At 43.2% G+C, this 25,689-nt stretch overlaps 1 protein-coding gene across 2 annotated transcripts in view; it reads right to left on the minus strand.

Moving 5' to 3' along the window:
* SASH1 (SAM and SH3 domain containing 1) overlaps positions 1 to 25,689 on the minus strand; it is a 465,315-nt gene that overhangs the window by 270,350 nt on the left and 169,276 nt on the right. The window lies entirely within an intron of this gene.

The following is a 25,689-nucleotide window of genomic DNA, read 5'->3' on the forward strand; positions in this document are numbered from 1 at the left end:
CACGCCAATGCTTCTGGAAGTCAGGGTTTGCCAGGCAGTTTCACCAGTCCGTGTGAAGGCCTGGACGAGGGACACGTGGCTTGGGTCATTTCAGTGAGTGGGGACATTGTGGTTCCTGGGTGCCCTCGATGCCAGGCATCATTAAAAGGTTCAGTTAATAGGGTGGGGAGAGGGAGGCTTTGGATCTGAATGGGCCTCTTGCATTAAGGGCAGAGGGCAAAGCCATTTTCCCGCAGGCGAAAATGTTAAGGTGGGAGCCATTCAGCCAATGCATTCTGGAGACCCTGGGTGTGTTTTTCCAAGGGCTAGAGCTGCTGCGAAGAATTTATTTTATTAGGGAAATAGTCCTGTAGAAGATTGTTTGTTTTGCTTTTTCCCTCTCCCCTTTTTTATTTTTTAAGAGTATTTTACTTATTTTATTTTTAATGAGAGTGAAAAAGATACAGAAAGTAAGACCAGAGCTCTGGCTTATGGTGGTGCTGGGGATTGAACCTGGGATCTCACTGCCTGGGACATGAAAGTCTTTTGAAAGTCTTTTGGATAAACATTATGCTATCTCCCCAGAAGATCTCTCTCTCTCTCTCCCTCTCTCTCTCTCTCTCTCTCTCCATATATATATATATATATATATATATCAGAGAAGTTGAGGAGGGGGAAGAAGAGAGAGTAAAGAGGCAGAGAGACCCCTGCAGCCCTACTTCACTATTCATGAAGCTTTCCCCCTGCAGGTAGGAACCAGGGGCTTGAACCTGGTCTTTGTGCACTGTAATGTGACCACCACTGTAAGGTGCACCACTGTCTGGCCCCCTCTCTTGTGATTCTTTAAAGGCTGTAGGGAAATTGTGAGGATGTGGTTGAGCTTGGCAGGGCTTGACTTGAGGGGGCATCCGTCCTGTCAGTCTCTCTCTCTCTCTACTGTGAGGTCGAGCAAGGAGGGACACAACACCCCAAGGTTTGCCTCATCTTATCAGGCTCCCTGCCTCACAAAGCACCCTGCATTCCTGATACTATAGCCTGCTCCCTTATTATTTACATAATCATTGTTTTGCCTGAAAGATCCCCACCCATTCCATTCCTTTGATCTATCTTCTTTCTACCCTCAAGACCCTCCCTGCCTGCAGGGTATTATTAATCCTACCAGGTAAAACCTTTGCAACAGTTGCTAAGGAAGTTCCTACCTTTCCCAGTCCCTTTTGCCATTCTCCGCCCCTTTCCAAACCATGTCAAGCCATTTCTGTTTCCAACTTGCCACTTCTGGGTCCGACTCTTAAAAGCCTTGGCTCTCTGATCAATAAAAGAATTGAATCACCTCGCCACCACCAGCTCTGTTCCTGGGTCATCTCTCTCACTCCCCTGAGTGAGTAGTAGCCCAGGCTGGCTCCAGTCACAATCTCTCCAATCCAGAGAGTACACACCCAAGAAGAAGCACCCCCATGCTAGCCTGGCAAAAGGCCACTTGGAGAATCTTCCCTGGGAGATGGCAATACCTGTGTCACTTTGGATCTGATGGTTGATGACTTCTTCAAACAGGTAAGAAGGCAGAATGAGACTGGGGACATAGCACAGTGGTTATGCAAAAGATTTCCATCCTTAAGGTTCTAGGTTCAGTTCCCAATGCCACCATAATCCAGAGCTGGGTAAAGCTCTGGGAAGAAATTAGTAAATAAATTACAAGTTTCCAGCCCCTCAGTTGAAGGCTTGAATTAAAAAAGCAAGTGAAGTGCCCCAGGGGTAACCTTGCTTCTTTTAGAGACCTATTTCATCTCTAAAATAAATACCAGAGGGCTCTGAACTCCAACCCCATTAGGACCCAGAGAGAGAAGAGAAAAAAGGGAAGGACATTTAGAAGTAGTAATAGATGGGGGCCCGGTGGTGGCGCAGTGGGTTAAGCACATGTGGCTCAAAGCGCAAGGACCAGAGTAAGGATCCCAGTTCCAGCCCCGGGCTCCCCACCTGCAGGGGAGTCGCTTCACAGGCGGTGAAGCAGGTCTGCAGGTGTCTATCTTTCTCTCCCCCTCTCTGTCTTCCCCTCCTCTCTCCATTTCTCTCTGTCCTATCCAACAACAAACAACATCAACAATGGCAATAATAATAATAATAACCACAACGAGGCCACAACAACAAGGGCAACAAAAGGGGAAAAAAATGGCCTCCAGGAGCGTGGATTCATAGTGCAGGAACCCAGCCCAGGAATAACCATGGAGGAAGAAAAAAAAAAAAAGAAGTAGTAATAGATGTAGATGTGAGTTAGAAAGGAAGAGAAGGCGAGGCCATAGATAAGATGGGCAAAAAATATAAAAATATAGATAGATAGTTATAGAAATAATAGTTAACCCATATATGAAGCCTCAGGAGAACTACTGCAGTTTCCAATGTAGGGAACAGGGGACAAAACTCTGGTGGTGGGAATGATGTGGAATTATACCCCTGTTATCTTATAATACTGTAAATTGATATTAAATCACTAATAAAATTTTAAAATAATCATTTTTAAATGACCCAAGATTAATCAACAATTTGTATGGCTTTATATGTTAACTCTTTTTTCAGCCACTAGGTTCCAGATGATACCATGATACCAAACAGATTTCCCTGGACAGATGACCCCACCAATGTGTCCTGGAGCCCCGCTTCCTCAGAGCCCTGCCCCACTAGGGAAACAGAGAGACAGGCTGGGAGTATGGATCGACCTGTCAACACCCATGTTCAGCGGAGAAGCAATTACAGAAGTCAGACCTTCCACTTTCTGCACCGCATAATGACCCTGGCTCCATATTCCCAGCGGGTTAAAGAATAGGAAAGCTATCAGGGGAGAGGGTGGGATATGGAGGTCTGGTGGTGGGAATTGTACCCCTCTTATGGTCTTGTCAGTGTTTCTATCTTATAAATTTTTTTAATTTTTTAAAATTTCTTTATTGGGGAATTAATGGTTTACATTCAACAGTAAACACAATAGTTTGTACATGCATAACATTCCCCAGTTTCCCATATAACAACAGAACCCCCACTAGGTCCTCTGTCATCCTTCTTGGACCTGTATTTTCCCCACCCACCCCCACCCCAGAGTCCTTTACTTTGGTGCGATACGCCAATTCCATTTCAGGTTCTACTTTTTTTTTTTTCTTCTGATCTTGTTTTTCAACTTCTGCCTGAGAGTGAGATCAACCCATATTCATCCTTCTGTTTCTGACTTATTTCACTTAACATGAATTTTTCATGCTCCATCCAAGATGGGCCGAAAATGGTGCAGTCACCATTTTTTACAGCTGAGTAGTATTTCATTGTGTATATATATACCACAACTTGCTCAGCCACTCATCTGTTGTTGGATACCTGGGTTGCTTCCAGGTTTTGGCTATTACAAATTGTGCTGCTAAGAACATATGTGTACACAGATCTTTTTGGATGGATGTGTTGGATTCCTTAGGATATATCCACAGGAGAGGAATTGCAGGATCATAGGGTAGGTCCATTTCTAGCCTTCTGAGAGTTCTCCAATAAATTTTCTTTTAAATGGGGGTTGGGCGGTAGCGCAGCAAGTTAAGGGCACGTGACGCAAAGCGCAAGGACCAGCATAAGGATCTCTGTTCCAGCCCCGGGCTCCCCACCTGCAGGGGAGTGGCTTCACAAGCAGTGAAGCAAGTCTGCAGGTGTCTATCTTTCTCTCCCCCTCTCTGTCTTCCCCTCCTCTCTCCATTTCTCCCTATGCTATCCAACAACGACATCAATAACAACAACAATAACAACTACAACAATAAAAAAAACAAGGGCAACAAAAGGGAAAATAAATAAATACATAGAAACAAAGAAAATGTTGGGTGATTCTCCACATCATTCGTGTTGTTTTCCCTTTCATCATACTCCAAGTATTAAAAAGATCTTTTGAAACTGAAAAAAAAAAAAAAGATCCCAACCGCCACTGCATTGGAGGAAGTTTTAGTGCTGTGGTATTTTTCCCTTTCTCTTTTCCTCTATTTTTAACTGTTGCTTTCTACCTAAAAAAAAAAAAAAAAAAAGTCAGCTTAGGATCCAGGTGGTGGCACACATGGTTGAGCGTACACATTATGGTACATAAACACCCGAGTTCAAGCCCTCAGTTCCAACCTGCAGAGAGGAAGCTTCATGATAAGAGGAACCAAAAAGAAAACTTAAGAAACTTTTTTTTCTTTAAAAGAAAGGGGCCAGGAGGTGGCACACCTGCTTGAGCACACACAGTACAGTGATCAAGTATGCAGGTTCAAGCCTCTGGCCCCCACCTACAAGGCAAAAACTTCACAAATGGTGAAGCTAGGCTGCAGATCTTCCCCTCTCCTCTCAATTTCTCTCTGTCTCTATCCAGTAAAAAATAAATAAATAAATAAATGAGAGAGGATTTTAAAAATAAGCAGAGCTCTGCTCAGCTCTTGCTTATGGTGGTGCTGGGAATTGAACCTGGGAGCTCAGAGTCTCAGGCTTGAAAATCTTTTGTAGGACCACTTTGCTATCTCTCTGGAAAGACCTATTTTTTATTATTTTTATTTATTTAAAAAGGAGACATTAACAAAACATAGGACAAGAGGGGTACAAGTCCACACAATTCCCACCACCAGATCTCCCTATCCCATCCCATCCCCTGATAGTGGAAAGACCTATTTTTAAGAACATTTGTTTTATATGAGTTAGGGTTTCACATGAAGAGACAGAAGCCAGAACACCACTCTTGGCACATACAGAGCTAGAGATCCAACCAAGAACCTCAGTCATGGAACATCTAGCTCCATCAGCTTGACTACTCCCCCCTATCCACTTAGAAACTTACTTCTATATGAGAGAGAGAGAGACTGAGAACAGCATCACTCTAGCACTTGTGGTTCCAGGGCATCAAACCTAGGACTTGCACACATGGCAAATCCATCACTCTATTTGCCGGAAGCATCTCCCCTGGCCTCAAAACAAGTTACTCCTTTTTATTATTATATGTTATTGTTTGTTTGTTGATTACCAGAGCACTGCTCAGCTCTGGCTTATGGTTATATGGGGGTGGGGAGGTGAACCTGGGACTTGGGAGCCTCAGGCATGAGTTTGTTTACATAACCATTAAGCTATCTCTCTTGCCCTCAATTAATCCTTTTTTTACACAGCTGTAAGGCATGAGGGTATATTCTCCTGTGAAAGGAACTAGATGGACTCATGTTGAGAGAGCTAAGCCAGAAGAAGGAAGAATACGGATGGTCTCATTCCCAGAAGGGCACAAAGAAACGGACTAAAGGATAATACAGGGGGGTCCTCAGTGGACTATACATAGTCTGTCACAATAGATTTGGGGAGTGGGGAGGGCGAAGGAGAGGTTTCTTTTTTTTTTTTTTAAGTTTTTTTTTTAATTTATTTTTTTATTATTTATTTATTTATTCCCTTTTGTTGCCCTTGTTGTTTTATTGTTGTAGTTATTATTGATGTCGTTGTTGTTGGATAGGACAGAGAGAAATGGAGAGAGGAGGGGAAGACAGAGAGGGAGAGAGAAAGACAGACACCTGCAGACCTGCTTCACCGCCTGTGAAGGGACCTGCCTGCAGGTGGGGAGCCGGGGGCTCGAACCAGGATCCTGACACCGGTCCTTGAGTTTAGCGCCACCTGCGCTTAACCCGCTGCACTACAGCCCGACTCCCAAGGAGAGGTTTCTTAAGGGGAGGCGGGGGACCTAAGTCCCAATGGATGGAATAAGATGATAGACTGGCTGAGGGTGACATGTATTGATCCCTATCTTGGAGAAATGTGGAAATGTGCCCTGGTGACGACAACAACAACAACAACAGAAAAATCTTGCAAATCAGCATTTCCTTAATAAAGTAATACTGGAATTGAACATCATAACAATTTTAGGGCCAACAAGACAGGCAGGTGGCTACTTTGGCAGGTGTGTGACCCAGGTTTAGGCCTGGCCCCACGGACCTGAGAGAAGCTTTAGTGCTGTCATATCGTCTTTCCCTCTCTCCTTCTGTGTCTCTTTTGCTTTTCTTTCTTTCTTTCCTTCTTTCTTTCTGTCTCTCTCGCTTTTTTCCTCTCTCTCTCTCTCTTTCTTTTTTTTTTTTCCAGAGTGCAACTCAGCTCTAGTTTATGATGACATGGGGAGGAGGGAGGGCAGTGTTGAACCTGGGACTTCAGAGCCTCAGGCATGAGAGTCTCTTTGCATAACCATTATGCCATCTACCCTAGCCCCTTGTATACTCTTTCTATCTGAAAAACAAGAAAATCTGCCTGGAGCTTTGAAGTTCTAGTAACAACAACAACAAATGTTTTAATTTATTTGCCATGCTACTTTCTTTTTTTTTTTTTTTTTAGATTTTTTTATTCCATTTTGTTACCCTTGTTTATTGTTGTAATTATTATTGTTGTTATTGATGTAGTCATTGGATAGGACAGAGAGAAATGGAGAGAAGAGGGGAAGACAGAGAGGGGGAGAGAAAGATAGACACCTGCAGACCTGCTTCACTACTTGTGAAGCGACTCTCCTGCAGGTGGGGAGTTTGAATGGGGATCCTTCTGCCAGTTCTTTTGCTTTGAGTCATGTGCGCTTAACCGGCTGCACTACTGCCCAGCTCCCCATGTGCTACTTTTTTACATTCATGGAAAATTGAGGACCACTGCTACTTCCCCCTGGGGATGTTCACTCTTTATATACTTTCTGGCTGGGGACTGAGGAGGGGGGTGGTGCTCAGAGCAGGCTGAAGGGAGTGCAGACTCCAGACTCCAATCATAATTCTTTCCTCTTGACTCAGTAGATGACCTGGGGCAAAGCACTTAACCTGTCAGTGGGCGGGTTCTCCTTCCTGGATAAGGCAAGGCCAATCTAATGGCCAACTGGGGCCTCAGAAGTGATAGGGTTGTCTGAAGATTGGTGGTGTTTCTATTGTTGTCTTTAGCAAGGATACATGTAAGTCTAGGGCAATAATAACAATAATCTGACTTGGAAAATAAAAGGACATAGGATTAGAAATGTGCACCTTCTCCTTTGGGGAGAAAGCATAATGGTTAATGCAAAATACTTCATGCCTGTAGCTCTGAGGTCCCGGGTTCAATCTCCAACACCATCACAAACCAGAGTTCTCTCTCTCTCTCTCTCTCTCTCTGTGTGTGTGTGTGTGTGTGTGTGTCTTTTCTCCGTCTCTTTCTCATTAAAAATAAAGTTTTTTGTTGTTGTTTTCTTAAAGAAAGTAATTTACACCTCCTACCCTATATTGCTTCACCAGTCCTTCACTTTTCCTATAAGTTGTTCTAGGAGAAAATGCACAGAAACCCCAGCACAATCCAGAAGTCCTGAGGCTCTCCAATTCCCATCCTGTTTGAAGCCCAGAGTGTACTCCCTGGTTCTCCAGCCCCTCTTTCTACCTGTATCTATAGTTCTGAAAGCAAATGTGTGGAGAGAGAGAGAGAGAAGCAGATCTGTGCAGGATTCTTGACCCCAATGCACTCAGGAGTTGCAATAAACCTTTATCTTCCTGTAAAAGCTGGAGTGACAGTTTGGCCCTGAGTTGACTTCACAACGAATGAGAGCAAACTAGCAGAATGGACTCACTGTATGCCAATATTGATGCTGGGCCTTATATCACTTAGTGTGATCTTTTAAAACTAAATTAGCCAAACTGTTACACATATGTTTATATACATAAACATGGAGATACTGGCCTGGGGGCCTGGTGGTGGCGCACCTGGTTGAGCACACACATTACAGTGCACAAGGACCCAGGTTCAAGCTCCTGGTCCCCTTCTGCCAGGAGGAAAAGCAGTGAAGCAGGGCTGTAGGTGTCTCTTTGTCTCTCTCCCTCTCTATCTCCCCATCTCACTCAATTCCTGGCTGTTTCTATCCAATAAATAATAAAGATCATAAAACAAAGTTTTAAAGAAGATACTGGCCTGCTTTGTAAAACATACTTTTCTTTTTGTCTTTATTGGGGGATTAATGGTTTACAGTCAACAGTAAATACAGTCATTGGTACATGTGTAACATTCCTCAGTTTTCAGCATAACACTCTAAACCCCCCACACACACACACAGGTCCATGCCATCATGTTCCAGGACCTGAACACCCCACCCCCACCCCAGAGTCCTTTACTTTGATGCAACACACCCACTCCAGTCAAACGTCATTCTTATTATGAGTCAGGATTACAAAAAGTCACTAACCTAGAAATTGTTGGGTGTTGCTAGCAGCCTGTTTATGTGGTTATTATGGCAGAAGAGAGGTAGGCAGCATCTTGCTTAGCAGTACAAACAGAGTTTGGCAGGTGGAACGCTCAAAACATAGTGGGATAAGGACAGAGGAGGGTTTGAGTTTTCAATCAAGTTTCTCTAACACACTGAGTGAGTCAACTACCTTATTGGTAAAATGGGATGATTTTGCCTGTCTGGCATAGTGGTTAAGAGGTCATCTGTGAGAAAACAGGTAGTGATTCTCCAGGAACTAGGCACGTCTCTAAGAAGGACTACCTGCTGGGGCTGGGCTGTGGTGCACCCAGCTGAGCACACATGTTACCATGTGCAGTGGACCTGGGTTCAAGTCCCAAGCCCTCACCTCTAGGTGGAGAAGCTTCACAAGCAGGGAGAGGAAGGTACTACTGTAGGTTTCTCTCTCTCTCTCTCTCTCTCTCTCTCTCTCTATATATATATATATATATATATATATATCCCTTTTAAACATAATTTAAAATTTTTAAGAAAAATAAAGACTACCTTTCTCTCTCAGATCATCTTTCTCCCATATACTCATGGTATAATATTTATATATACCTGTGGAGTAATATTTATAAGCAGAGAACTTCCTGGTTCATATGTAAGGCTCTTAAGTTTCAGAAAGTAGTCATTCCTAGCCCTGGAATGTGGTTGCTCAGTAATGAACTTTAAGAGGTTAGCTCTGACAGGGTGGGGCTACAGGACTATTCTGCTTTGATTTAAAAAAATCATAATACAGGAAGAGAGAAAGAGAAAGAAAGGAAGAAAGAAAAGAGAGAAAAAGGCAGTAACAACTGCTTTGTGTTAGGCACTGTGCATGATGTTTAAAGAATGTCTTATTCACATTTTACACACTCGACCTGGGATGTAGGGGTCCTCACTGTCACTCCACTTCCCTGTCCTCCACATTCCCCACCTCAGAGCTGACTCATCCATTCATTTGTTCAGGCCTCCCACCTCAGGGACCTGTTGAATTCTTTTCCTTCCTATCACATTTATACCCATCTATACCATGGCCCAGCCCTGCTGATACTAATTTTTTTTTAATTCTTTTTTTTAGAGAGCAGGAGAAGGACAGAGAGAAACAGTGCTCCACCACCCATAGAGAACGAGTACCGAGTACTGTCCACAAAACCAAGTCGGCACACTTGGAAAGACATGTGCTTTACCCACTGAGATCATATCCCAGGCTCTGGATTTCTTTCTTGCCTTTTCTGTTTAATAAAGACAAAGAGTGAGGAAAAGAGAGGGAGGAGGGGGAAGTCCCAGCACTAAATTTCCTTCAGAGGGATAGGGGCCAGACTTGAGCTTGAGATGTGTACACATGGCAAAGCAGCACTCTAACCCAGTGAGCTATTTTTCCAGCCTGCTGGGCTCCCAACTTACTCAACACATGTCCAATATATTCTCTCCAGTCTTCAAGCCACTGTGTTTGTTCACCCGAACTTGATTTAGCTAGAAAGGTGCTTCTTAAAGTGCAGACCCACAAACAGAAGCTTGAACATCACATAGGAACTTGCTAGAAATACAAACTTCTGGAGACCACCCCAGACCCACTAAGTTAGAAATTCTAGGGGTGGAATCAAGGACAGGACTTCCAGGTGATTATGTTATCTGCTTCAACTGTAGAGTTTCTGTGAACTAACTGCTGTGAACAGACTGAACCTATTCTGGGAAAGGAATATTACATTGCTGAGAAGATGAGAACTTTTAAAAAGTAGTATGTATTTAACTTCTAGATTCCCACACATGATGGGACATAACCTCTAACAGATCTCTTTTTCCACTGTCCCTGGCCATGTCCATCAGGAACAACATAATGGACCCCTTTGTGGGCCCCTATAGGACCTTGCCCTCAATGTGGATCAACAATGGTAGAGACTGTTCCATTTTTTGAAGGAAGGTTGGATAACATATTCTACCTACTACCCCAGGAAGATGGGTCTTGAAATTAGTGCAGCCTGGAATGTTCCTAGCCATGACCACATAATGCAAAGCTCAGACTTATAGGCATGCAGAGGTTACATAGGCTCTTGTGCTGAATATGGGCCTCAGATCAAACCAGTGAGGTTTACAGATAACTATATTTATATACTTTTCCCATGCTTTTGAGCTGCTCTCTTCCCTGATCCAGCATTCTAGTCCTTTGTCCAACTAGGACTCCATCTCCCCAGACAATAACCTGGGTCCACCTGCATATTAGATGTCAGGCTCAGGCAAAAACTAGTAAAGTCACGGGCCCCTTGGAATATACCTAAAATAGACCTACTAGATTATTCCAAAATGGAGACCCCAAATCTTCATCTGCAATATTCTTGCCTTTATGTTCATGATTAGTCAGCAGTTTGTTCTGTTTTATGTCGTAACTCTTTTTCAGCCACCAGGTTCCAGATGCTACCATGATGCCAACCTGACTTCCCTGGCAGATGACCCCAACAATGTGTCCTAGAACCACCACCCCCCTTTTCTATCTCCCTCTTCCCTCTGGAGTTCTCTGTCTCTATCCAATAATTTAACACATTTTTAAACAAAACTTTTCAAAAAAATATTTCATTTATTTATTCATGAAGAAGACAAGAGGAGAGAGAGAAAGAACCAAATATCACTCTGCTACATGTGCTGCTAGGGACTGAACTCAGGAACTCATGCTCGAGTCGAAGGCTTTATCCACTGCGCTACCTCCCAGACCACAAACAAAACTTTTTTTAAAAGGACACATCTGGGCCCGGGAAGTAGCACATAGTTATGTTAATGGCACATAGTGTGATGGGCAGGCACCAGGGCAAAGATCCTGGTTTGAGGCCCTGGATCACTACTTGTGGGGGCAAGGGGGGTCGCTTCACAAGCGATGACACAGATCTGCAGGTGTCTATTTTTCCCTCCCTCTCTGTCTTCCCCTCCTCTTTCAATTTCTCTCTGTTCTACCCAACAACAACAACAGCAACAACAATGGAAAAAAGATGGCCACCAGAAGTAGTGGATTTGAGGTGCAGGCACTAAGGCCCAGCAATAATCCTGAAGACAAACAAACAAACAAACAAACATGTTTCTGAAATACAGTGTGAGCTGTGCAGTGGAAATATGTATGAATGAGCTAAGTATGTTGTGTCTTTGCTTTGGGTTTTGTTTTGTTTTGTTGTTTGTTTCTTGCTTCCTTTTTTATTTTTTTCTTTTTGGTGCTAGAGTCTCACACTCTTACAATTTCACCACTCCAGGGCCAACGCTTACTCTTTTCATCCCAGGGAGAAAGGGAAGGAGAGAGAAAGACACAATGAGTAGAGACACAATGGTGACAGAGCTCCCTCTAGACTGTCGTGGCACTCCCATATGGTGCCAGGGATCCAGCTCAGGCCTTGAACATGACAAATCCCATGTCCTACTTGGTAAGCAATCCTCTAACCCCACTTGCCATGACTTACAGGCACACACCTTCAACAAAGCAAAGGCGAGATCAAGCAGAGATAAAGTCTGAAAGATCATAAGCAGTCAATGCAGTTCTAGCTCTCTGCTGGGATAGCCTGAGGGTGCTTCTTCCCAAGCAAGTGCTCTCTGGGTTGGAGAGAACTCAACTGGAGCCAACCTAGGCTGGGAGAGGGATCAGGAACTCGTGTCGGGATAGCGTCGCAGGAGAGAGACTCTGGGACTCACGGAGCCAGAAGGTGATCCAATGTGTGTTTAATCAGAAAAGAATCTGTATTTATACTCGCCAAGAAGGAAACAGTAGGGTGGAAAACAGGATGTGACAAAGAGAGGGTGGATCGAAAGAGAGTGCAAACCAGTGGGGATTAAAAGGTGGAAAACAGGGTGTGACTAGGAGAGGGGGCGGAGCGAAAAGAGAGTGCGAACCAGTGGGATTAAACCAGTGCCCAGCAGGTAGGGTGGGTCTCAGGTAAAACAGTGATTATGTAAATAGACCACAGCATTAAGCAGGGGGGAGCTGGCGTACTGCCCAACAGCTCTCCTTCTGAAATGGAGCAGTGGAAACAGGTAAGCTCATTTGCATTTTGCCTGCTCAGCTGCCATGCTGGCAGCACCAAGCAGGGCATTCCCCGACACTTGGAGTGGGGAGGGGAATGAACTTCAAGGAAGGATTGGAAACCTCACACAGTTTTCCACTTGAAAGTCTCATTTTTTTTTCTTTTAGGCAAATGCCTAAAAGGAAAAGCCACGCCTGGGTATTTTAAGGTAATCCTTAAAGGGAAAGCATCACCTGATCCAAAACCTCTTCAGTGAAGAGTGTTGAGATGAGAAAAAAGAAATTAAAACTCAGTGTAGGGGTGCCTAGGTGGTACAGCTGGTAAAGTGTGTGATACCCAGGTTCAAGTCCATGGTTCCTGCCTACAGGGGGGAAGCTTCACAAGTGGTGGAGTGGTGCTATAAGCATCTCTCTCCTGTTCTTTCTTTTTTACAAATTTTTTTAAATTACCTTTATTTATTTGATAGAGACAGCTAGAAATTGAGAGGAAAGGGGACATAGAAAGGGAGACAGACAGACACCTGCAGCACTGCTTCACCATTCATGAAGCTTTCCTTCTGCAGGTATGACCTGGGGGCTCGAACCCAGGTCCTAGCGCATTGTGACATGTGTATTGTGACATGTGCGTTCAACTAGGTATGCCACCACCCAGCCTCACTTTCCCTTCTTTCCTTTTAAAGTTTTTATCATATAAATTTTAAAAAATATTTTATTTATTCATTAATGAATAGAGACCTAGGGAAATTGAGGGGGCACGAAGGTAGCACAGCAGGTTAAGTGCACATGGCGCAAAGCACAAGGACCAGCATAGGAATCCGGTTCCAGCCCCCACCTTCCCTCCTGCAAGGGGGTCGCTTTAAGGCGGCGAAGCAGGTATGCAGGTGTCTGTTTTCCTCTCCCCTTCTCTGTCTTCCCCCTCCTCTCTCCATTTCTCTCTGTCCTATCCAACAACAATGATAAACAACAAGGGCAACAAAAAAGGGGGGTGGAATGGTCTCCAGGAGCAGGAGCTTTGTAGTACAGGCACTGAGCCCCAGCAATAGCCTTGGAAAATAAAAAGAGAAACGAAGGAAGAAAGAAAGAGATTGAGAAGGGAGGGGGAGCTAGAGAGGGAAAGAGACAGAGAGACACATGCAGCCTTATTTTGCCACTTTTCTGTCCGGTGTCAGAGGAGTGAAGAGACCAGGAACTCATGGCGTAGCGGGACGCAAATCTTTATCCAGGGTTGGGGCACAGCGGGTTTAGGCCACGTGGAGCTAGCAAAATGGCCGCCTCCCACCATACACACCAGCCCTTCTCCAGGTCGGATGCAGAAGAGAAAGAGAGCAACACCCAGAACAGCATCGGGATTTATAGGGTAAAAAAACCGGAAGTGGCAAGTCGGAAATGGCAATGGCTAGGAAAGGGGATGGAGAGAGGCAAAAGGCATGCTGGGAAGGTGGAAGCATCCTTAGCAACTGTTGTGATGGTTTTAACTGAATTAGCAACACCCTGAGGGGATAAAGTAATGGGGATCTTTCAGGCAAAACAATGATTATGTAAATAGACCATAGTGTCAGCAATGGAGCAGAGCAGGGGGGAGCCGGCTTTAAGGCCCTTTTCCTCTGTGGGTGGGGCCAGAGGCTTGAACCTGGTTCCTTGTGCACTGTAATGTTTGCACTTTAACCAGGTGCACCCCACCTGACCCCTCTTCTTTTCTATCCCCTCCTTCCTTCTCCATTTCTATTTTTATCCAAAATAAATAAATAAAATGTTAAAAAAAATAAGCAGGGCTGGGAGGTGGCACAGTTGGTTGTGAATACTTGTCATGTCACCATGCACATGGAACTGGGTTCAAGCCCCTGGTCCCCACCTGTAGGGGGGAAGCTTCATGAGTGCTGAAGCAGGACTGCAGGTGTCTCCCTCTCTGCCTTCCTCTCTCCCTTCCTCCCTCCCTCTCTCTGTCCATTTTCTTTCAGTCTCTATCCAAAATAAATAAATTAAAAGTAAAACAACATAAACAGAAACTAAGTGTGGACAGCCAGAGCGCAGGAGAGGAAAGGGGAGGGGTGAATAAACAGAGGCAGAGTCGCACACCGGGATATAAATACTTCTTTCTGAACTTCTGTCCTCCTTTCTGATAAGCGGCTCTTCTGCACTGATGCTGTGTAAACACCAAGGACCTGCTTGGGAATAATTCCATCAGGCATAATAGCACCTTGACCCCTAGGTCCTTTCACACGAGGAGGTCAAGCTAGGCCATTTTCACAAACATTGTTGACCCTGCAGCTTGAGGATCAGGAACTACTCGATAATACACTTTATAGACAAGAAGAGACACTACCTCCTGGGCTGCAAGCCCAATTTATTTTTGAGAGGGGGGGGAGGTGAGGGAAATTTTTTTTTTTAATTCTGGGAGTGGACCTACAGATGATAAAGTAACTAGAGGTTTGGTTTAATTTAAATATTTTTTAATGATTTTATTTATTGATTCATGAGAAATAATAAGAGAAAGAACCGGTCATCACTCTGGTACATGTGCTTCCATGGATTGAGCTTAAGACCTCATGCTTGAGAGTTCAATGCCTGATCCACTGTGCCACCTCCCAGACCACTAATTTAAATTATTTTTAAAAGATGTATTTATTAACATCAGAGAATGGAAGGAGAGAGAGAGAGAGAGAGAGAGAGAGAGAGAAAACACATCATTCTGGTACATGTGATGCCAGGGATCAAACTTGAGTTCTTATGCTTGAAGGCCTAATACTTTATCCATTACACAGTGTCCTAGCCACAAGCTTTGAATTTTAAAGTATGAAGTTCCAATTTCAATTCCTGGCATCACATGTGCCAGAGTGGCGCTCTCTTCCACCCACCTCCCTCCCTTTCGCTCTCCCTCTCCTTAAGGATAGATAAGTTCTTTCAAAATTTTTGGGTGAGTTGCCCATTACTAAAGCCCCCCAAAACTTTAAACTTGTCATAGAAGTACTTCTGGATTAAGATGAGAGCAGTCTTTCCAGTTTGCTGACGTCACTCTGGTACATACATGAGATAGCACAGTGGTTCTGCAAAAGACTTCCATGCCTGAGGCTCTAAGGTCCCAGGTACAATTCCCAGCACCACCGTAAGCCAGAGCTGAGCTGTGCTCTGGTCATTCTTTCTCTGCCTTTCTCTGTGTGTCTATCTTTCATTAAAATATATAAAATGTTACTGGGAATATGGATCAACCAGTCAATGTCCATGCTCAGTGGGGAAGCAATTACAGAAGCCAGACCTTCCATTTTCTGCATCCCACAATGACCCTGGGTCCATACTCCCAGAGGGATAGAGAATGGGAAAGCTATCAGGGGAGGGGATGGGATATGGAGATTGGGTGGTGGGAATTGTGTGAAGCTGTACCCCTCTTATCCTACGGTTTTGTTAATGTCTCCTTTCTTAAATAAATAATATATATATATATATACATATATAATGTTAAAAATAAAAGTCCTGTGGATAAGTGAGAGACTATGTGAGAGCAACATAACATTTCAGAGAAGGGAAAATAGAAGAGGTGATGGAGAGGAAAGGATCTTTGGAATCTAACGCCCAACGATTTCTCTCTTTAGTTTGGCAAGTGTAGTAAGAACAACATCAACAAAAAGAATATGTTAAGAAGATATGAGAAATCACATTGAATGTTTTTCAAATTATGCAAGGAAACACTTGAACAGCACAGCTGGGACATCATGCACCAACCAAAACTATTTCATCATTCTTGTCAAGATTACAAACTCAGCCCTATGAGAATGCCTACATGGCATGGCTGTCCCTGTCACTTACACAGACTTGTGACAAATATTTGTTTTCCATTAAATCTAAAAGACCCCGTTGAAACTCTTCTTAGAGGTGCCATCATAATTCAGTATTTGGACAGAGAACAAGAGGTCCACACTCACTAAAGTTAATCCTGGTGACCACAGAAAATCCTTGCTGTCTTACCTAGGGCTGAATTGTTATCCAGAAAACCTTGGTTGAAGAAAAACAAAAATAATTTATGATTCACAATATTTGTACAAATCTATTTTTTTAAATTTATTTATTCATGAGAAAGATAGGAGGAGAGAGAAAGAACCAGACATCACTCTAGTACGTGTGCTGCTGGGAACTGAACTCAGGATCCCATGCTTGAGAGTCCAATGCTTTATCCACTTCACCACCTCCCAGACCACAGGTCTAATTTTTGAAAAACAAAACAAACAAACAAACACCAACTTGGCTTGATGGGACTTGGAGCTTGCTCAACACCACTATTTCCTGTGGTTTCTTTTTTTTCTCCCCTTTTGAAAGGTTTGATAGTGACCAGAGACAGAGATTGAGAGAGAAGGAGAGACACCACAGAACCTTCTGTGCATGGTGTTTTCCTGTGGTGACTAGAGTTAGAAGCCAGGTTCTCAAGCATGGGGAGGGATGTGTTTTCCCAGATGAGCTATCTCTCAGTCCAAGTGTCTGACATTTATAATTTTTATAAATATCATTTTATTGGTGACAGTTACTGGCTTACAGTACAGTTATTGGCACATGGGTACAGTGTCATATCTCCCTGTAACAGGGGTCTGCAGAACAATCTCATCCCTAACTGGGGTCCTTTCCCACCATCATGCGCCTGGACCCTCCTGCCTTCTCCATACTTCTCTTCCCCCTCCTACCCCCAATTCTTTTTTGCTTTCCTGTAATACACTCCATTCAGTCCAAATTTTACTTTGTGTTTTCCCTTTCTGTCTTTGTTTCTTAAGTTCCACCTATAAATGAGATCATTTGACATTTGTTCTCTTTTTTTTTTTTTTTTTTTTTTTTTGGCTTATCTCATTTAACTTGATGCCTTCAAGTTCTATCCTAGGTAACTTCAGCATTTTTTTTTTTTCCTCCATCGTTATCGCTGGGGCTGGGTGCCTGCACTACCAACCCACCACTCCTGGAGGTCATTTTTCCCATTCTTGTTGCCCTTGTTGTGCCTTTATTGTTGTTATTGATGTCATTGTTGTTGGATAGGACAGACAGCAATCAAGAGAGGAGGGGAAGATAGAGAGGAGGAGAGAAAGACAGACACCTACAGACCTGCGAGCCAGGGGCTCAAACCGGGATCTTTGCTCCAGTTCTTGTGCTTTGTTCCATGTGTGCTTAACCTGCTGCACTACAGCCTTGTCCCGATAACTTAACAATTTTTTAAAATTTCTTTATTGGGGAATTAATGTTTTATATTCAACTGTAAATACAACAGTTTGTACATGCATAACATTTCTCAGTTTTCCATATAACAATACAACCTCCTCTAGGTCCTCTGTTATCCTTCTAACTTAAGCATTTTCAACAGTTGAGTAGTATTCCATTATTGTATATATGTATGTATATATATACATACATATATATATTAGAGACATAAGAGAACACAAGAGAGAAGGGGAGATAGGGAGGGAAAGAGAAAGAGAGACACCTACAGCAATGCTTCAGCACTTATGAAACTTCCGCTGCAGGTGGTTGGCTGGAGGACTGAACCTGGGTCCTTGTGCATTATCACATGTGAGCTCAAATGGGTGCACCACTAGCTAGCATATGTGTGTGTGTGTGTGTGTATACTAATTTATTGATGAGAAATAACCAGAGGGAGAGAAAACCAGAGCATCACTCAAGAGCTTCAGTCTTGTGAGGTTGATGCTATTTCTCCTGCGTTGTTACAGATATCTTTTAAAAAGGATGTAAACTATTTATTGAGAGAGAGAGAGAAGTGGAGACGAGACCAGAACACTGCTGATTTCTGGCATAAAATGGCAGGGATTAAATTTTTGGTCTTTGGGACCTCAGGCATATAAACTGGTGCTCTGACAGGCAGATCTATCTTCATCTCCTTTTCTCCCCTTCGCCTCCTCCTCCTCCTCGTTCTCTTCCTCCTCCTCCTTTTGCTTCTTATCCAGATCACTGTCAGCTTTGGTTTAACGTGGTGCAGGGGATTAAACCTGGGACTTTAGAGCCTCAGGCATGAGCATCTGTTTGAATAAACATGATGCTATCTACCCCTGCCCCTGAGCTATATCTTTTCAGCCCTAATATATATATATTTTTAATGGGTAGAGGAGGAATTGACATTTGTATTTTATTCTGGGGCAAATATGTATTAATTCATTAAAACAAAGCAGAGTGGGGTACCCTTTTTACTAGTCATGTTTTCAAAGAGTCAGATGCATGTGTTTATTATATAAAACGCTTGAGGAAAAGCCATGATCTTAGCAGCACTGCCCAGCCTGATGCTAATTCTACACAAAACTCCGTTTTATTTGGTTTTGTCTTAGAAGGAGGCACCAAAGTTTTGGATCACAAGAAGCAAGTTTTTTTATTAAAGTCAAGTTGGTTAACTATTGAATTGAGACACTGCATTCCTATTCCAGAAAGAAAGAAAGGAAAGAAAGTGGGAGTTGGGGGGGATGGAAGAAAGAAAGAAAGAAGCCATTAGCTGCCTCTTGCGCTATATAAAGTGTTGTCATTTTACAGTCTTGGAAACATATCTCTTCCTTCTCATGCAATCTAACTCTCTCTTTTCCATGCTCAGTAAGTTTAACAATATCCCTCCAGTCATTCAGGACCATTTGCCTCTCTTGGGCACTTTCTTTCAAATTGCATTTCCGGTGGCATAGACAGAGGCATGGCCTGGTGCTCACGTGCACGCACACACAAACACACACACACACACAGAGACACACACAGACACAGACACACACACACACAATGGCTCAGTTATTTCAGTTTTTCCAAGGGGCCTTATACAGTTGAAGATATAAATAAGTGAACTTGGTGCAGAATTCATCAAAAGAGGTGACTCTGCAGGAATGTCTCAATGAGCTTCTCACAGATGGAGAGGGAACCTTGAGTGACAGGGTGCTGGGGTCACACTTGAGTCTTCAAATAGCACTGTGGTCAAGCACAATGAAACAATTCCCTGTGTCAAGAAGCACAGAGTATTCCCTGCCTCTCTGGTCAGTGCTGGCCTGAATGAGGTCTGAGATCCAAGAGCAATATTAATATGGGGGAAGCAGACACTAAATTTTCTGCACCATTTCTTTCTCAATGAATACAAGTATCTTTAAAGGAACAGAAAAAAAAAAGATTATGGAGGCATAGCTTTCCCCCCTATGCCTTGTAAATGAAACCAGGAGGTGCTAACTACTCTTTATGTAATGAATGCTCTCAAAAAATCAGATGATGTTGATTCTAGTAGCAAAGAGACACTTAACAAAGGGCGCCTGTTCTAGAAATGAGGTCATCTGGAGCATCTATCTGTTAAGAAACAGCCTATTTTGTTTGCAGAGGTCACCTATTGGGGGCAGGAAATCCATCTTGAAGTCAGTGGACTAACATCTGGCCTAAGTCCTCTGGGCTATAATGTCAATTTCCTGGTCTAAACAGAACACATGTGAAAGAAGAAAAGATGGGAATTACAAACCTTCGTCTGCTGGCCAATTCTCTAAGTGTACCCTAGATCAGAGTTCTCCAAAGAAGAGCTACTCTTTAGTGATCAAACTAACAAACAAAAATTGGGGACTCGGAAGGCTAGTGCTAACTAAATCTTAGCAAAAGCGCAAATCACTCATTCTGGTTAATCCATAAATGACTCCACTTAAGCCTGGTCCAACCGGTCACAATTCATGAAGCTTTATGGGTCAAATTCGCTTTTGTTCTATGAGGAAAAGAGGGGTGGTGACTAAATTAACAGGGAAAAACAAAGAAAAGGAATGGGAGAATGGTCAACTCACATAAGAAAATGGCCTTTCATTCTATTTTAAAATGACTTATTTTTGAGGAGAGAGCATGAAACAAAAGCATTAACTCAGGGAGCCAGGAGATATAGCTCCTATGGTAGAGCATAGACTTTGCCATGTATGAGGACCTGGGTTCAAGCCCCAGGTCATCACTTGGGAGTACCATGCACAATGGGAACTTCATGTGCATGGAGCAGTGTGGTGGTGTTGTCCTCCCCTCTACCTCTGTCTCTCATCCTCCTTTTTTTTTTTTTTTTCATTTTTATTAGTGATTTAATATTGATTTATAAAATTATGAGATAACAGAACCACAATTAGAAACATGCTGGGGGTATGGATTGACATCCAAGCCCAGTAGAGAAACAATTACAGAAGGCAAAACTCCCACCTTTTGCTCCCAATAAAGAATTTTGGGGAGTCCGGCGGTAGCGCAGCGGGTTGAGCACACACAGCGCAAAGTGCAAGGACAGGCGTTTTGAGCCCCGGGCTCCCCACTTGCAGAGGTGTCGCTTCACAGGCAATGAAGCAGGTCTGCAGGTGTCTATCTTTCTCTCCCCCTCTCTGTCTTCCCCCTCCTCTCTCCATTTCTCTCTGTCCTACCCAACAACAACGACAGGAATAGCAACAATAACGACAATAAACAACAGGGGTGACAAAAGAGGAAAAAAATAATCTAAAAAGAATGCAAAGTCCTGGGGTGGGACACTTATTAGAGATATTAGAGGTATGGAGCAATAAGGATGTCTGAATGACTCTGTTTGCCTCACGAATATGAGATGTGCTTAAGAAGCCCCCTTCTAATGCCATGCACTGTTCCTCCCCATACTCTTCCAATTCTGGAAGCAGAGTTGAAATTAATTTTGATTATGTTTGATCAGATATCAACAAGCAATATGGGATCACTGAAGGTTTTAAGCAGGGAGATGTTAACCTGTCCAATTTGGTATCATCTTACAATTAATGGTACTGTAGGGACAAAGACAGGTGAAACTGGAGACAAGACAACTTTTTTCTTTTTTCCTTTTGGTTATCGCTGGGGCTCTATGTCTGCACTATAAATCCACTGCTCCTGGTGGTCATTTTCTCATTTTTTTAGTGGATAGTACAGAAAGAAATTGAGGGGAGTCGGGCGGTAGTACAGCAGTTTAGGTGCACGTGGCGCAAAGCACAAGGACTGGCGTAAGAATCCAGGTTCGAGCCCTTGGTTTCCCACCTTCAGGGGAGTCACTTCACAGGTGGTGAAGCAGGTCTGTAGGTGTCTATCTTTCTCTCCCCCATTCTGTCTTCCCCTCCTCTCTCCATTTCTCTCTGTCCTATCCAACAACGACGATATCAATAACTACAACAACAACAAAAAAAAGGGCAACAACAAAAAATAGAATAAAATAATAAAAATATATAAAAAAAGAAATTGAGAGGGGAGGGAAAAATAGATAGATAGATAGATAGATAGATAGATAGATAGATAGATAGATAGATAGGAGACCTGCAGACCTGCTTCACCACTTGTGAAGTGATCCCCCTGCAAGTGGGGAGCCAGGGGCTGAAACCAGGGTCTTTGCTCAGGTCCCTGCGCTTCATACTATGTGCCCATAACCTGGTGCTACTATTGCCGGCTCCCAGCAGGGCAACTTTTAAGAGCTAAGCTAATCCAAGCAAGAGGCTCAGTGGCACCATGGCAAACACCCTGGGTTGCTCACCTGATATCCATACCACCACCTTTCATTATGAAGGAGCTGGGAAGCTAAACATTACAGTTGTCAAGGATATAATTCAGGTCCTATCAACTTGCATAGCTGGTTAGAGACTCAGTGAATAGCTTCAACTCCACAGGTAGAAAAGAAGCATCATGACACTGTGTTATAGTTTTCAGGGGAGCAATACTGCCACCCCAAAATATGCCTGAATCATATTGATTAGCTATTTTTTTTTTCTCCAGGGTTATTTCTGGGGCTCGGTGCCTGCACTATGAATCCACTGCTCCTGGCGACCATCTTAATTTTTTGATATGACTCCTGGAAGCAGGATGGACAAGTTGTTTTTTGAAAAATTTTATTTCCTTGTAAATTTCTTTTTGTATGGATGTCTCTCTACAATGGTAAGATTTAATCACTTTATAGTTTTCTTTGAACAGGTAGAACTCAGACCTGCATGCCATTGTTTACCATGCCTTTCCTGATAACTTCACCAAAGCCTTCTCTGCCTCAACTAAGCTGCTTCAAGATGGTGGCTTTTTGAGTCACTTGGTTGAGTGAGTTTTGTTGACTGTCTCCCATGTATATGGGAGTTACACATGGTATTAGAAATTCGATTTTCCTTTTTTGGATCTGTTTGATGCTAGTTTGATTATCTGTGTAGTCTGGAGAACTCAGCAGGGCACAGAATGGTTTCTTTTGCAACCCCCCCCCCAACAGTTTCTGGATTTGAGGGGCATTAGTTAGTTTTTTCTTTTATTTCTTAAAAAATATCTTTATTAGGGGAATAATGGTTTGCAGTCAACAGTACAATACAGTAATTTGTAGATGTGTAACGTTTCCCAGTTTTACACATAACAATTCAATTCCTACTTAAGGTCCTCCTCTGCCATCATGTTCCAGAACCTGAGCCCTCCTCCCCACTCCAGAGTCTTTGACTTTGGTGCAATACACCAAATCAGTTAGTTTTTGGTGACCCATTTTCTAGGTGTGTTTGGTAGGTTTATGATGACCTACCATCAGAACTACTGAACTATTATTTTACCACTGAAAGCCCACATTCTGAAAAATACTTTAGACTCAGCCTAACTGGGGCAGTCTTACTATGAAATTGTCGTCTGAGGGTGGGGAAGATAGCACAGTGGCTATGCAGGTACTGTATGAGACTCCAAAGTCCCAGGTTCAATCCCCATTACTACCATAAACCAGAACTGAACAGTGGTCTGGTTAAAACAAAATAAAACAAAATTGTGATCTGAAATTAGACTCAGTTCAGTTTACTTCCTCAGTTTCCCCAACAATCTTGAGGAAATCATACTTCTAAATAAATCCTTCTCCTCCTGCTTTTCTTCCTCCTCCTCACCCTCCTTTTGCTCCTTTTCCTTCTTCTTCCTACAAAAGTGGACTCTCTTCTCCTCAGCTCAGAACTGGAATGATGACCACCACCATGATGAAAGTCATAGCCATGAGGTGGGTGGGAGTGGAGGAAATTTTGAAAACATTGAGAAGCTGATTTGGAAGGACTGGTGAGTAATTAGATGGGGTCACTAGAGAAAGGGAAGGAATCCAGGCCTATTTCCAGACCTCTAGAAGAGTTATTACTCACTAAAGGAGTGGATACAAAAGATAGAGAAGATTTAGAAGACACCATAGTGAATTCAGTTTGATCTCTTTGGAATTTAAATTGCTGGGGTAGGGGATAACTACCACTATAGACCCTGGATAATTTATTGTTTCAGACAGTTTTTCTGTTTTTTTTAAAAAATATTTTGCTTATTTATTGGATCAAGACCAAGAGAAATCAGGAGGGAAAGAAGAGGGAGAGAGGGAGAGAGAAAGAGAAACACCTGCAGCCCTGCTTCATCACTCACGAAGCTTTCTGCCTGCAAGCGTGGACCGGGGGCTTGAGCTCAGATCCTTATGTGCTGAAACGTGCTTAACCAGCTACACAACCACCCAGCCACCCTGAGTGGGGAGGGCAGTTTGGACCCAGACATAGCATGCGGATAAAGAATGATAAAAGAATTTTCTGCTAGCTTCTTCCTTCCTTGTTTGGCTTTTCCAGTTCACTTCCCACACTCCAATCATGCTGGGTTTGCTCATTTTCTGACTGGATCATCTCTCTCAGGCACTTGACCCTTGTACAAATGAGTCACAGAGACCTGAACACCTCTTCCTTTTAATTGCAGTCAACCAATGTACATGCCTCTCATCCAGGAAGCCTTGTCAGGCCTTGCCCCTGACTGAGAGAGCTGCCCTCCGAATCCATCTCTGTAACGCCGAGCTGTTTCCCTACCAGCACAATTACCTCATGTCATTGCCACTGGTTACTGAATTGTCTATCGGTTTAGCAGCCAGTTCTGGAAATGCAGGAGCCAGAGTTGTGTTACTGTTCATATGCCAGAGACTTGGCTGTATCTGGCCACAATGGAGTTCTTCAAAAACGCCCTTACTGCAGCCCAGGAGGAGATCAGGACTTGCTTATGTAAAGTCCTTTGTTCAGTCCTTGTCATCGCATGTGCCAGAGTGATGCTCTGATTCTCTCTCAAGTTAATGAATAAATCTCTTTTTAAAAGTAAAACATTTATTAATTAATTTACTAGAGAGAGAGAGATCTACAGCATCACTCTGGCATATTTGATACCAGGGATTGAACTTGTGACCTCATACTTGCCAGTCCAACTTTTTACCCATTAATCCTTCTTCTGTGCTACAGTGAATAAATCATTCACAAATAAAATCAAAGCATTTGATAAAGGTGCTCACCACAGAGACAAACACAGAGCAATGAATGTCCTGTCGTATGCTTTACATTGGTTTGTTCTAGCCCTCCCCCGCCAAGAGAATTGGATGAGTCCTGTTAATTTCGCGGGCCTGCTTGGCCCCGCCCCAAGGAACCCCGAGAGAGGGTTCCTGAGTTCGAGAGTGAGAGAGTTCCTGAGTTCCTGAGTTCGAGAGTTTCAGGGTTTCAGAGTAAGAGAGAGTGCCAGAGAGAGAGAGTTCCTGGGTTCCTGAGTTCGGAGAGTTCTAGAGTTGGAGAGTTCCTGAGTTCAAGAGTAAGAGGGAGTGCTTGTGCCGCCGCAAAGAGACAGCAGAGTTCTGTTTGGTGATTAGTTTGTCTTAGTTTATGAATCGTTGTTCCTGAATAAAGAAATACAGCTTCCCTGCCCAGCTGTTGTCTCCGCGTCTCTGTTACCCGCCCATGAAGCAAGCCAGCCTGGCAAGAGCCTCCGAAATTTTAACAACAATGTCCAATGTGTCTATTCACAGAGGCAGGGAGTAGAGAATGAAAAGGATATTTGAGAGGACACCTTGAGCTTCTTATACTACTTAAAATAAAATAAAATAAAAACCAGGTTTCTGTTATATCATGTCCTTTGGGACAAAAATGAATGAAACTGGTGGTAATTATGCCTAGAAGTAAGAAAGTGACGGACAACTATTGGCATATAGAGAACTGAAACACATGAACTTGAAAAAAATTTATATATATTATGACCAATTCATATTTGTGAACTATGGTGCTTACTGCTGGGCATTCACACCGAACTCTGAAGAGGGAGTAGTGTAGAATTATATCTGCATTATCTTACAGCTTTCCAGGTTCCACTAAAACTGCTTATTCAGAATCATTGAAGATGGAGCCTGGGCACTTTTATTTTTTAATTAAATTTATGACTTGATTGGGTGGTGGGGGAGGTGGAAGGAACAGTTTGGTAGACTCCAATTCACATGAGCAAGCTGGGCTGAGTTTCTGAGAGGGGGAGACCCCCCCCCACAAGGTGATAGGAGGGGGCATCTTTAGCAGATACTGGACTGCATATTTATTTTGTCTTTCTTTGGTTAGATAAAGACAGAGAGGTAAAGGCAAAGAGACAAAGACAGGGAGACCACAGAACGGAGCTCCCTTCAATGTGGTGAGGGCTGGGCTCATGCTCTGTTGTCCTTGTATTATGCAGTGCTGGGGATTGAACCCAGTGCCTCATGCATGCAAGGTTAGAACTCTACCACTGAGCTATTTCCCTAGTTCTCACAAAGGGAGTT

The sequence above is a fragment of the Erinaceus europaeus genome, chromosome 13 (genome assembly GCF_950295315.1).
Source record: "Erinaceus europaeus chromosome 13, mEriEur2.1, whole genome shotgun sequence".
In the NCBI taxonomy this organism is placed as follows: domain Eukaryota; kingdom Metazoa; phylum Chordata; class Mammalia; order Eulipotyphla; family Erinaceidae; genus Erinaceus; species Erinaceus europaeus.